At 36.3% G+C, this 12,146-nt stretch overlaps 1 pseudogene; it reads left to right on the top strand.

The window, feature by feature from the left end:
- Nucleotides 1-1,607: 1,607 nt before the first annotated feature.
- LOC107148764 lies at nt 1,608-11,545 on the top strand (annotated as a pseudogene).
- The last annotated feature ends 601 nt before the right edge of the window (nt 11,546-12,146 follow it).

Here is a 12,146-nt window from a genome sequence, read left to right as displayed (position 1 = left end):
GGATTATTCTCTTTACCAGTATGTAAAGAGAATAATCCTTTTTATCTTCTGGCTATTTTTTCTTTAAATCTGCTTTTTCAGACATGAGAATAGCTGCTTCTGCTTGTTTTAAGACTTTGTTTGTTTAGAATATTTTTCCTCCTTTTACCTTCCACCTCTAGGTGCCTATGAGATGAGTCTCTTCCAAACAGCATATAGTTGGGCCTTGGTTTTTGATCTATTTTGCTCATCATTTAATTGGGGAGTTGAGACTTTATACTCATTCATAGTATGGATATGTGTTTGTGTTTTCCTGCCATTTTGATTTGTTTGCTATATTTGATAGTCTTGATTTTCATTTAGTTGGTTACTCTTCTAATGATCTTCATCTATTCGGGGAATTGGATTTGTTTTTAAGTTCCTCTGTTTACAGTATATCTTTGAGTATTCTTTGTAATACTGACTTGATCTTGATCATCTTTTTCAAGAAAAGCTTATATTTCTATCAGTTTTGAATGAGAGTTTTGCTAAAATAGCAATCTTGGCTGGCATTTATTTTCTTTTAGAACATGTGATATCTCAACTCCAGGCTCTTCTTGATTTTAGGGTCTAAGTTGTAAAGTCATAAGTGAACCTTATTAGTTTACCTCTAAATATAACCTGACATTTGTCTCTCACAGCCTTTAATATTCTCTCCTTATTTTCTGTGGTTGTCAATTTGATTATGATGTGTCTTGAAGAATTTCTGTTCTGATTTTGTCAGTTTTGGGTCCTGTATGCATCCTGTATATTGATGTCTATCTCATTTCTGTTATGGAGAAACTTTGTTACTATCTCATTGAAAAGATGCTTGATGCCTTTAGTCTGTATCTGCATGTTCTCTTCTATCCCAGTGACTCTTGGGTTTGTTCTCTTGATGCTGACCCAGAGTTCTTGTATATTCTGATGATGTTTTTATTTTTTTCTTTATTTCATACTTAGTATTCAAGTTCCTATATCCTGTCTTCAAAGCCTAAAGTTCTATTTTCTATGCAATCTAATCTGTTGGTTATGCATTAAGTAAATTTTTATTGGATTCATTGTGTGTTTCATTTCCAGAAGTTCTGGTTGATTTCTTCTCAATATATCTGTTTCTTTATTTAAATGGTGTTTCATTTCCTGTATGTGCTCTCTTAATTCATTCCTTATAATTTCCTTTAGTTCACTGAACATTTTTATAATCAAATGAAATGGACTCCCCTTCCTCTTTTATATTGTATACTTTTGCTTGTAGTTATCCATTGTTTTGGAACTTTTCTCTGTTTTTGATCTATAAGTAGATGCCCATGGGTGTGACTGAGGACTCCTTCTGGTTGTTCATCCTTAGCAGTTGGTTGTTGGTTTGGGTATTTATATCTTCTATCCTATGTGATAAAGTAATGAGGTTCAGGTGGAGCTCCATCTTGTGTGGGATGAGAATCACTATTACTTGGCTGAGATGCAGGCATTTCTCTTCAGCAGGATCTCTACCCTATGAACTTGAACTGTCCCAATCAAATTTCATTATTTTTTACTTTGTAATCCTTGGGTCAAGGGTTGGGTGTTGTTAAATCCAGTGTTTTGTGTTTCTCACTTAGCTGTGAGCCATTATGGCTACGAGGTAAAGCTGATTGCAGTAATTCATCTCAGCCTCTATTCTCCCAGTAGAGGGCGGATATAGAGGAAAGAGCTCACAAATTGTGTGTTCCTGCAACAAGGATGGTACACAGTTTTAAATTGGAAGTTCCAGTAGATAGAGTTTAGTCTTGGCTGAACTTTGGAACTCTGTCAGTGGGTATTTGAGATTTGATTCACACCCTCTATTGCTGGGGAGATGCCAGTCTCTGCAGGAAGTCTGGATCTCAAGTGCCTCCAATAAAATCCACTTTTAGGGAGTAGGGGCTAACCCTCCACAGGTTTCACCTTCACCACCATGAATACCAGTTATCCTCCCTGGAGGTACAGATGCTCCTGTGTGGCTGCTATCAGTGTCTTCCCAATAGCTCTTATGGGGGCACCAGCAGCAAATGTACCTTTCTCCTTGGATATCTGGAGCCTTGTGGTCCAGGAACAATTTTCTTTGTGCCTATTTAAGTCATTCGGGTTCAGGTTCACGCTGGGAATCCTAATAGGTGACTGGTGAAAACGTCCTACATAAGTTCCTGATCTCTCTAATTCACAGGTCTCTCCAGTCAATTTTATTTCTTTATTTTGATCTGCCCACAGTGCAATATTCTCTGTCTGCCTGCACTCCCTCCTCCCCTCAGAGGCCTCAGCTACCAAGAAGCTAGTGCATCTGTAACATATTATTCCTCATATCATATTCCGATTTTCTGACTTCCTCTACCTTTAGTTCCTTTTATAGTCAAGTATTTTATAGTCAAGTAAATTTGACTGAGTTCTCTTAGTTACCCAGCCTTGCTGAGGAGCAGTCTTCCTGATTTATAAATTTGTTGCTAAGGACCTGCTGAGAAGTGCATCCTTCCTCTAATCCACCATCTTCTCTCTCCTCACCTTAACATTAGAACAGAAGAAACCAAGACATTCTCTATATTTACCATTAACTGAACACCATGGAGAAAGCTTTCTCCATTTATCAAGCCCACCAATGAAAAGAAGTAGCAAATCAAAAAGATTTTCAACTTATCAAGATTAACTGTATAAAGGAATAATCATTAATACAAACATTTCAACAAGTCTACATTTTTCATGTGGTGTTGAATACAGATATACACAACAGCCAAGAACAGTCATTCCTTTGAATGGATAAAAAGATTTTAATACTAAACTTAAAATACTTTGTCACTTAGTAACAATCAAAATAGTTCTTTATCTTACTGAGAATTGAGCTCAGGGCATCAAGAATGCTAAACAAGTGCTCAATGTTATGGTTTGGATGTGAGGTACCCCTCAAAAGCTCACTTGTGAGACAATGAAAGAAGGTTCAGAGAAGAAATGATTGGGATATTAAGAGCCTTAACCCAATCAGTGAATTAGTCACCTAATCACCTGATGGGATAAGCTGGTGGGGTGGAGCTGGAGGATTTGGGGCATATAGGGTGTAGTTTTGGGATATATATTTATTTTTGGCAAGTGGAGTCTCTCTCTCTTCTTGCTTCCTGATCATCATGTGAGCCACTTCCCGCTGCCACACTCTTCCACAATGATGTCCTGACTCACCTGGAGCCCTGAGGAATGAGCCTGCTCTCTATGGACTGAGACCTCTGAAACCATAAGCCACCAAAGAAACTTTTCCTCCACTAAAATTGTTTGGGTCAGATCTTTTAGTCACAGCAGCAAAAAAGCTCACTAAAACAGTTTCTGAATTTAGCCCTATGTTTTAAAGAAACTTTCTCAATTATTTATCTTCTGATTTTTCCTCTCACTGCAGTGAAATTTTATAGTGTTTTCCAGTTCAGGGAAGTATGCCCTGCCCCATTTCTTAATTTATTCATATCAGTCATTTTGGCTAATGAGATGTTAATGTGAAAAGTACTTGCTCATTCCTCTTTTCATTAGTTCCTTTCAACCACTGCTATGGTGATGGAGATGATGCACAGTACTGCCTGATGGAAGAGGAGAAGCAACAGAAGAGACAATTTGCCTCAGTCCTCCCAGCTAAGGCCATTCATCCTTAACCAGGTAACAATTAAGACTGCATCGCCCACCTCAGCAGAGTTTCCTCATTGATGACTCCAGTTACATGAGGATATATGATGCCGAGGTTTTCTGATTTTTCTCTGTTTGTTGCTTTATTATTATTTTTTATGGTACTAGGGATCAAACCCAAGGCCTTGAGAATGCTAGGCAAGCACTCTACCACCGAGCTACATCCCCAGCCTTCTACACACTGTTTTCGTAACAGCCAGCCAATACATAATAGTAAATAAAAATTTGTTTGAGCATTATGTCTTATGTATTTTATTCCAAATTTTTGATAACTGAAATACACTAAAAAAACTGCAGTTTTACATGTTCATTTCCTTTAAGGGCATTAATTGTTTTATTACTTCTTGTATTTCAGTGAGTTAAGCACTTTCTGATATCTGGATCTCCAGCTTGTGGTCTAGTTATGGCCAGTGGTGACAAGGCCATAAAATGACAATTATTATTTACATCCAAATAGATTTGCTTAGTCATTGATCTTGCTCATTAATCTTAAATAGAGTTGTTATATAGTTTATTATATAACATAATCTGTAACATGATCTGTAATATATTTATGGTATAATAAGCAAGATAGAAATCGTCTAGGAAAGTCATTGATCTCTCCTACTCCACTGTTATTTTACCCAAAGCCATGGCCACCACATTTTTTTTTAATTTTTTCATCCTAACATGTTATATATGACAGTGGAATGCATTAAAGTTCATATTACATATATAGAGCACAATTTTTCATATCTCTGCTTGTATACAAAGTATATTCACACCATTCCTGTCTTCTTTATACATATACTTAGGGTAGTGATGTCCATCTCCTTCCACCTTCATTTTTTAACCCCCATACCCCCTCCCTCTCCCTCTCTCCCTTTTACCCTATCTTGTCTAATTTTCCCATGCTCCCCCTCCCAACCCTACTATGAATCAGCCTCCTTATAGCAGAGAAAATATTTGACATTTGTTTTTTGGGATTGACTAACTTCACTTAGCATTATATTCTCCAACTCCATCCATTTACCTTTAAATGCCATGATTTTATTCACTTTTATTGCTGAGTAATATTCCATTGGGTATATATATCACATTTTCTTTATCCAGTCATTTACTGAAGGGCATCTAGGTTGGTTCCACAGTTGAGATATTGTAAATTGTGCTGCAATAACATTTTTTCATATATTTGTTGATTGATTGTAAATCACCTTCTGAGAAGTGTCTGTTCAGTTCCTTGGCCCATTTATTGATTGGGTTGTTTGTTATTTTAGAGTATAGCTTTTTGAGTTTTTTATATACCCTAGAGATTAGTGCTCTATCTCATGTGTGAGGGGTAAAAATTTTCTCCCAAGCTCTAGGTTCTCTATTCACCTCATCAATTTTTTTCCCTAAGAAGAAGCTTCTTAGTTTGCCCATCCCATTTATTAATTCTTGATTTTAATTCTTGCACTATAGGAGTCTGGTTAAGGAAGTAGATTAAGGCACTAATCTGATATGATGGAGATTTGGGCCCATTTTTTCTTCTATTAGACGCAGGTCTCTGATTTAATTCCTATGTCCTTGATCCACTTTGAGTTGAGATTTGTGCCTAGTGAGGGACAGGAGATTAATTTCATTTTGTTGCATATGGATTTCCAATATTCCCAGCATCATTTATTGAAGAGGATATATTTTCTCTAATGTATGTTTTTGGCACCTTTGTCTAATATAAGGTAATTGTAATTTTGTGGGTTAGTCTCTGTGTATTCTATTCGGTACCATTGATCTACCAGTCTGTTTTGGTGCCAATACCATGCTGTTTTTGTTATTGCTCTGTAGTGTAGTTTAAGGTCTGGTATAGTGATGCTACCTGCTTCACTCTTCCTGCTAAGGATTGCTTTAGCTCTTCCGGGTCTCTTATTTTTCCAGATGAATTTCATGATTGCTTTTTCTATTTCTATGAGGAATGTCATTGGGATTCTGATTGGAATTGCATTAAATCTGTATAATGCTTTTGGTAGTATGGTCATTTTGAAAATATCAATTCTGCCTATCCAAGAACAAGGGAGATCTTTCCATCTTCTAAGAACTTCTTTAATTTCTTTCTTTAGTGTTCTGTAGTTTTTGCTGTAGAGGTCTTTCACCTCTTTTGTTAGGTTGATTCCCAAGTATTTTTTTAAGGCTATTATAAATGGGGTGGTTTTCCTCATTTCCCTTTCAGAGGATTTGTCACTGATATACAGAAATGACTTTGATTTATGGGTGTTGATTTTGTATCCTGCTACTATGCCAAATTCTAGAAGTTTTCTGGTGGAATTTTTTGGGGTCTTCTAGGTATAGAATCATATTGTCAGCAAATAATGCTAATTTGAGTTATTCTTTTCCTATTTATATCACTTTAATTTCTTTTATTTGTCTAATTGCTTTGGCTAGAGTGTCAAGAACTGTTAAATAGAAGTGGTGAAAGAGGGCATCCCTGTCTTCTTCCAGTTTTTAGAAGGAATGCCTTCAATTTGTCTCCATTTAGAATGATGTTGGCCTGAGGCTTAGCATAGATAGCTTTCAAAATGTTGAGATATATTGCTGTTATCCCTAGTTTTTCTAGTGTTTTGAACATGAAATGGTGCTGCATTTTGTTGTGTGCTTTTTCTGCATCTATTGATATGATCATATGGTTCTTATCTTTAAGTCTATTGATGTGATGAATTACATTTATTGATTACCGTATGTTGAACTAATCTTGCATTCTTGGGATGAATCCCACTTGATCGTGGTGCATTACCTTTTTGATATGTTTTTGTATTCAATTTGCCAGAATTTTATCGATAATTTTTGTATCTATATTCAGTAGAGATATTGGCCCGAAGTTTTTTTTCTTTAATGTGTCTACTGGTTTGGGAATCAGGGTGATATTGGCCTCATAGAATGAGTTTGGAAGTGCTCCCTGTTTTTCTATTTCCTGAAATAAATTGAAGAGTTTTGGTATTCTTCTTTAAAGGTTTTATAGAACTTAGCTGTGTATCCATCTGATCCTGAGTTTTTCTTTGTTGGTAGGCTTCTGATGGCATCTTCTGTTTCATTGCTTGAAATTATTTTTTCAAATTGTATATATCATCCTGATTCAATTTGGGCAAATCATATGACTCTAGAAATTTGTCAATTCCTTTGATATCCTCTATTTTATTGTAGTACAGTTTTCAAAATAACTTCTAATTATCTTTTGTATTTCTGTAGTGTCTGTTTTGATATTTCCTTTTCATCATATATGTTAGTAATTTTGAGTTTTCTCTCTCCTTCTCTTCATTAAATGACTATTGTTTGCCAATTTTATTTATTTTTTCAAAGAAACAACTTTTTGTTTTGTCAATTTTTTCAATTGTTTCTTTATTTCAATTTCATTGATTTCAGCTCTGATTTTAGTTATATACCGTTTTATACTGCTTTTGATGTAAATTTGTTCGAGAGCTTTGAGATGTAATGTTAAGTCATTTATTTGTTGACTTTTTCTTCTTTTAAGGAATGAACGTCATACAATGAACTTTCCCCTTAGAACTGCTTTCATACTGTGCCAGAGATTTTGATACATTGTATCTGTGATCTCATTCACCTCTAAGAATTTTCTAATCTCTTCCTTGATATCTTTTGTAAACCATTGTTTATTCTATAGCATATTATTTAGTCTCCAGGTGTTGGAGTAGCTTTCATTTTTTATTTTATCATTGATTTCTAATTTCATTCCATTATGATCTGATAGAATGCAGGGTAGTATCTCTAGTTTTTTATATTTTCTAAGAGTTGCTTTGTGGCATAGTATATGGTCTATTTTAGAGAAGGATCCATGTGCTGCTGAGAAGAAAATTTATTCTCTCGTGGAAGGATGAAATATTCTATATATGTCAGTTAAGTCTAAGTTATTGATTGTATTATTGAGTTCTGTAGTTTCTTTGTTCAGCTTTTGTTTGGAAGATCTATCTAGTGATGAAAGAGGTGTGTTAAAGTCACCCAGAATTATTGTATTGTGGTCTATGTGACTCTTGAACTTGAGAAGAGTTTGTTTGATGAACATAGATGCCCAATTTTTTGAAGCATATATATATTTATAATTGTTATGTCTTATTGATGAATGCTTCCCTTAAACAGTATGAAATATCCTTCTTTATCCCTTTTGATTAACTTTGACTTGAAGTCTACTTTATTTGAAATGAGGATGGAGAACCCTGCTTGCTTCCACAGTCCATGAGAGTGGTATTTTTCCCAACATTTCATCTTCAGTCTGTGGATGACTTTTCCTATGAGATGAGTCTCTTGGAGTCAGCATATTTTTGGGTCTTTTTTAAAAATCCAATCTGCCAATCTATGTCTTTTGATTAGTGAATTTAGTCCATTAACATTCAGGGTTATTATTGTGACATGATTTGTATTCCCAGCCAAATATATATATTTGGTATTTAACTTGACTTGGTTTCTCCTTTGATAACTTTGTCCTTTAGTGTAATACCTCCCTTTGCTGATTTTCATTGTTGTTTTTCAGTTCCTCTTCATGGAATATTTTTCCCAGGATGTTATGTAGTGCAGGCTTTCGAGTTGTAAATTCTTTTAACTTTTGTTTATCATGGAAGGTTTTTATTTCATCATCAAAGCTTAATTTTGATGGATATAAGATTCATTGTTGGCATCCATTTTCTTTCAGAGCTTGATATATGTTGTTCCAGGATCTTCTAGTTTTCAGGGTCTGGGATGAAAAATCTGAACATAAAGTAATTCATTTCCCCCATATGTAATCTGCTTCCTTTCCCTCATGGCTTTTAAAATTCTCTCCTTATTCTGTATGTTAGGCATTTTCTTGTAATGTGCCTTGGAGCAGATCTGTTGTGATTTTGTACATTTGGCATCCTGTAAGCCTCTTGAATTTGGTTTTCCAATTCATTCTTCATAATTGGAAAAGTTTCTGACATTATTTCATTGAATAAATTGCTCATTCCTTTGGTTTGGAACTCTATTCTCTCCTCTATCCCAGTAACTCCTAAATTTGGTCTTTTTATGGTATCCCATATTTCTTGAATGTTCTGCTCATGGTTTCTTACCATTTACACTGTGTTGTCTACATTCTTTTCAAGATTATATATTTTGTCACTAACACATATTTTTAAATATTCACATTTCAAGCATTTTAAAAGATATCCTAATTTTTGTGATCTTTAAATTTGACAGTTGCTTGGATTTCAATAATTTTAGAATTAGATGATGGCTTAGAACAACTGTCCTGCATGATTTATCACACATAAAAACAATCTGTAAAGCCTACTTTTTATGGGAATTAAATTAGATGACTGAGTTATTAAAAAAAAAGATTATATATTTTGTCTTCATTGTCTGAGGTCCTATCTTCCAAATGGTCTAATCTGTTATTGATGCTTTCAATTGAGGTTCTAATTTGGTTTATTGTTTCTTTCATTTCAAAGGTTTCTTTTTGGTTTTTTTGTTTGTTTGTTTTGTTTTGTTTTTAGAACCTCTATCTCCCTATTGAACTAATCTTTTGCTTCCTGTGTTTGTTTATGTAGCTCTTTGTTGAAATGATCTTTTGCTGCGTATATTTGCTCTCTTGTGTCATCCCTTAATTCACAGAACATTTTAACCATGTACAACCTAAACTCTTTCTCTGTCCTGTCTTCTGCTGTGCTGGCCATGGATTCTAATAATGTGGTACCTTGATATGTTTGGGGAACTTTCTTCCCTTGTCTTTTCATATGGCTTGTATGTCTTCCCTTATAGCACTGTGGATCTGAGGTGTTACTGTTTTTACCCCATAGGCTTATAGTCTCCCATAGGGATTCAATACCTCTCCTCTGAGGTGCAGGACAATGTTATCAGATCCCAATATAAACAGTATACATCCTAAAAACAAATGTTTGCTATTAAGACGTTTACAGTTTGGTCACAATGTAGAGAATTGGTGAATTCAATTATTATCTACAATATACTCAGTTGGTTTGTAAAAGGTTTTACAGTTTGTGATCATGGACAAAGAACTGGGAGTGAGGCGAAGAATGATAAGATGAGGAGCTAGGAGCTGAGGATATAGAGTTGTTATATCTTAGGAAGTATGAAAGAGAAATCTAAAGAGGAAGATTATTAGCAGGAGAAGGGAGAGGAAGTAATATTGGGTAGACAAGTAAGTGGAAACACAGTAGAGTACATAAAACAAACACATATATATTGACAAAATTTTTTTAAAAAAGTAAAAAATAGTAAAAATTAGTTGGATAAAAGATACACACACACACACACACACACACAGCTGTAATATACTATTGAGACATCCCAGTCCTCAAAATCCCAATTCATGCAAAGTACTTGGTTTCACATATGTTGGGAGATGTGAGGGCGGCAGAGTAGAGAGGGAGAAGGTAAAAAAAAATCTTAAAGGAAGAAACAGGATTGTTTTGGTTGGAAATCCATGTCTTTCCTGCTTCCCTTCTCATCCAATAGGTGGGTCATCTGTTGTTAGCTGGTATCTCCTCCCTCAGGGTGGTAAGTTAACCAGGATGTCAACATGCCAGGATAGTGGTTGCTGGGGAGAGGGTGAAGTTAGAAACTGGGTACCTGGCCAGCCGGAGTTCCAAAACTGGAAGCCACCCCCACTGAAGATGGTGATGAAGGTGGCCCAAGATGGAGGTGCCTGCTTTCAGCAGTGGGCTATTGGGTTGTGTTGGGGGAGCCAAGTGATGGCACTGGAGGATGAGTTCAGAGATGAGCTCATGCAGTGTGTGGCTATCAGCTGACTTCAGAGCCTGTGTGAAGTTCTCGGGTACAGGTAGGCTACTGTGTGTAGAGGACTATCTGCCTGCTGCAGAGTCCCAAGATGGCGGTGACCAGGGGAGCCCCACATTGGTAGATGGGGGTCCACACAGGAGTGGCGGCTAGAGTTCCTGCGTGTGGGAAGTTGCTAGATGTTCTGCGTGGGAATGGCGGCAGTGATTTCTGCTCAGGTGCATGGTCAAAAATTCTGCATGGGTGTAGATGGTGCCCCCTCAGGTACCTGATAGTCCTGTGTGGGTGAGTAGTTGGGATACCTACTCTGATGCTGAGGCCTGGAGCCCTGGAGGGGCAGGTGGCCATGATTTTCACATGGGAGCAGGAATTTCACTCACAGAGAAGCAGTATTCTCACAACTTGTGTCCCAAGTCACAGAGCAACACAGAATGCTGCCTCCTCTGGCCGGCCATCTTGGATTTCCCTTGGCCAACATCTTATCTCGAAAAAAAATCATATTCTTTGCAGATTGTGTGGCTCAACTGTTTCTTTATGCAGTTTTCGTGGTAACAGAGGGGTTTGTCCTGGCAGCCATGGCCTATGACCACTTCAGTGCCATCTGCAATCCTCTTCTTTATAGTGTCTACATGTCAAGATACCTCCATAGTCAGCTGGTCCCTATTTCTGTGATGGGGTCAGTTCCACCCTCCAAGTCAGTGTAACATTCTCAGTGTCTTTTTGTGCAAAGTGAGTCATTGATCATTTCTACTGTGATTCTTACCAAATGGAGATCTGTTCTAATCTCTTTGTCAATAAGATGGTATCTCTGAGTTTGGCTATCTTCATTATTTCGCCCACCATAATTGTCATTGTAGTATCTTACATGTACATTGTGTCCACAATCTTGAAGATTGCCTCCACTGAAGGGAGAAAGAAAACCTTCTCCACCTGCAACTCCCACCTTGGGGTAGTGAGTGTGCTTTATGGGACTATCTCGTTTGTGTATCTCGTACCTCCCAGCAATCCTGAACTCCACAAAGTGGCTTCAGTATTTTACATACTGGTGACACTCATGTTAAACCCTCTAATCTACTCTCTAAGAAACAAGGATGTCAAAGAAGCTTTGAGAAAAACCCTAGGAAACAAGGAAACATTATCCTAATTCTCTTTTCTTAATGTTTCCTCATTGAAGGGCCCACTGATTCATCCTGGTTTGCTTTTAATATGGAATTGAGTTAGAGTCATTCAGGGATTCTTTAAGCTGACCAGCTCACAAGTGAATTATTTTCAATGAAGAGGTACTATTAACCCATCAATCACTCTTTTATAAGAGCATTGTTATATATGAATTTCTTGGGCATCAATAAAACTTGCAGTCATTCCATAAATAGAAATATACTTCTCTCTCTTTTTTGTAACACTGTGCTATCGTGCATTTAACAAAATAATTCAACAAAATTGTTGATGTTTAAATATAATTTATTATTGTTTATTTTTAGCATTGGGTGTTATTACTTTGCTGTCATATCAGAGGTAGAGAAATACATTCTGAATCTAATTTCTAAAAGCTGAATACACAAATCCACAAAAGGGAAATCTTTAGTATTAATGTCCTCTCACGAGGGGGTAAAATTGCACTAGATATTTAAAATCCCTTTCATCAATTTGCACTACCTTATTTAGTTTTCTGTGATGGTAGATATATATCTGTTCACAATTTTTGTGTGTTATGCATTTGATATTTAAGTTATGCATGACCCTTT

This window comes from Marmota marmota, unplaced genomic scaffold (assembly GCF_001458135.2).
Source record: "Marmota marmota marmota unplaced genomic scaffold, marMar, whole genome shotgun sequence".
Lineage (NCBI taxonomy): Eukaryota > Metazoa > Chordata > Mammalia > Rodentia > Sciuridae > Marmota > Marmota marmota.
This window is presented reverse-complemented; position numbering and strand designations above follow the sequence as displayed.